A 2,567-nucleotide genomic window follows, 5' to 3' on the forward strand; every position below is an offset into this window, starting at 1 on the left:
CAGATGTGTGCAGCACATTTTATGGAGGACCGTTGCTGGCCAATCACAGCACACCTCGCTTTTTCAGACCGATGAGCTTTGTAAAAATCGACGCGTTTCAAAAAGGCGGGGCATAGAGGAGAAACAATAATGTACAGTATGTGGAAAATAATGTGTTTTTTTTTAAACTTTAAACCGCATAAACACATTTCATTACACCAAATACACAAAATAATGTTATTTTTAGCAGCATCATATGACCCCTTTAAACATCTTGACTGCTTAAGGACTCCATGATTTCAACGAATGCAACGAAGTCAACTCCCCCGTTAAAAATTTATCATGGTAGCCATAGTTACCACCCAAATTCCATAGTCACCTCTAATAAAGTCGTACTTTGATATTACCATGATTTTTGTGTTTGACGGACAATGTAAATAACATGGTATATGAATATGGTACTATGGTATTGCCATAAGTTACCATCACTTACAAAAAGTACCATGGTATTCCTTAAAGTATCCTAGAATAAAAACCATGGTTCACGAGAATGACAATCATTCAAGTATTCAGCGAAGTAAAATGCAAAGATTCTCATTTAAAGTTGGTCTCACATTAATTTAGGATTATACAGTAACAACAATAACATCTGTAGTAATTATTATTTTTTTGTCGAAAACTTTTATGTCATAGTGCCATAGATCTTATGTACTATAGCATTTTTTTGAAGTGCTATGTAAATGGCATGAACTTGGCAGGCATTCAGTAATATAGTATGTATAAAAGTACCATGGTATTGGCTGTGGTTTACCACGGGACATTTTTTGTAAGATTGGTTGTGGTGTAGAGCCCCAATAATGTACAAAAATACAACTAATTTTATCACTTTTTTTTTCTTTTATATCTCAATTTTTTTAACCTATATATTTTTTATATATATTGTTTTTACTTCAAAAAACAAATTACAAAAAAAAAAACTAACAATGGACGTTTTTACAGCATTTATTAATCTAGTTTTTGTAATGGTTAGTTCTGTGTTAATGTAGATGTTCTCAAGATGTAAAAGTTAACAATTTTTGGTGAACGAATATGAATGAACAATAAATAATACTATATTTATAAATCAACAATCTACATTAGTAAATGGAGGTCGACCGATAGTGGATTTTACCGATACCGATAGCTAGGTTGGACCACACTGGCCGATACCGATTAATCATTCGATAGTTTTTCAAATGGATACGGAACGAAAACTAAAATAGTGCTTTACTATTGTTGTAAAGTGTTACCATTTCGTTTCAACAGTCATGCTTAAAGATGGCCATCTTTAAATATCGACACAAAGACCATAGCATTGAAATGACATGCATATGGATATTGTATGTGTACTCTCACACTTTATTTGCATTTATTTTAGAACACTTGATTATCTAATCAAAATAACAAAATATGTTAGTCACACAAAAGCGCAGCTCTGCGTCACGTCTAGGACGACTCACACCGAATGCGTCACATTCAATTCAAGTGGCATCCAAAACAGTTTATTTAATCACCAAACGGGCAAAAGTTCACTTCAAGAATAAACAAAGTGGCGTAGATGAGTTTGAAGTTCGGTGTTAAAAAAAACAGAGCAAAACGGAAAGAGAAAATGTGATCTATATTATTGCTCTCTATATGAAGCAGACTTTATTAGAGCCATAGAAATACAACCGTTTCAATGAAAAATACACAATCTTACAGCCCTAGGGGGATGTCATTATGTACATGAACAATGATTTGGGACAAATATAGCGTAATTTAATGGAAAACCGTGTGAATGGCAACATATCAGTTTGCTTTCTCACATCACGGCTTTAAACTTGCAACTTCGCTGGATAACAAATGCATTAATGTGACCAGCTGGAAATAAACTAATGCATTTGCATTGCAGATGGTAACAATCGTGACATTAAACATTTGGGTTGGACTTGCATGTGTTTTGGTCACATTGTTTTAACCGCTTGAGGCAATGCTAATGTTCGCGTCCTCTCAGCCTTGAAAGCAAACTGCTGATCTTTCTCTACTAATTCAACATCTAGTTAGCAAATTAATTCCGTAGTAATAATATGAAAACATGCACTATAGTGTACTGTATACACACTGTTCGTTGTGTTTTAAAGGTTTAGTTCACCCAAAAATTAAAATTCTGTCATTAATTACTCACCCTCATGTCGTTCTAAACCCGTAAGACCTCTGTTCATCTTCGGAATACAAATTAAGATATTTTTGATGAATTTTGAGAGCTCTTTGACCCTCCCATAGACAGCAATGCAATTACCACAATCAAGGTCCAGAAACGTAGCAAGGAGATCGGTAAAATAATCCATGTGACATCAGGGGTTCAACCGTAATTTTACGAAGCTACGAGAATACTTTTTGTATGCAAAGAAAACAAAAATAACAACTTTATTCAACAATTCCGTCTCCTCCGCGTCACCCTGTAGCGCCATTTTGAAGAATATCCACTGAACGTAAACAGCGTATGCTATTCTGTGTCAGCTGCGTCACGCGGATATGTTGTCTACGTTGTTTGTGCTTTGATTTGAACG

The 2,567-nt window shown here is 34.6% G+C and overlaps 1 protein-coding gene across 1 annotated transcript in view; it reads left to right on the forward strand.

Annotated features, from left to right (window-relative positions):
* LOC107734533 (UDP-galactose translocator-like) overlaps window positions 1–2,567 on the forward strand; it is a 14,044-nt gene that overhangs the window by 703 nt on the left and 10,774 nt on the right. The window lies entirely within an intron of this gene.

This window comes from Sinocyclocheilus rhinocerous, unplaced genomic scaffold (genome assembly GCF_001515625.1).
Source record: "Sinocyclocheilus rhinocerous isolate Xijiao unplaced genomic scaffold, SAMN03320098_v1.1 scaffold99, whole genome shotgun sequence".
In the NCBI taxonomy this organism is placed as follows: Eukaryota; Metazoa; Chordata; class Actinopteri; order Cypriniformes; family Cyprinidae; genus Sinocyclocheilus; species Sinocyclocheilus rhinocerous.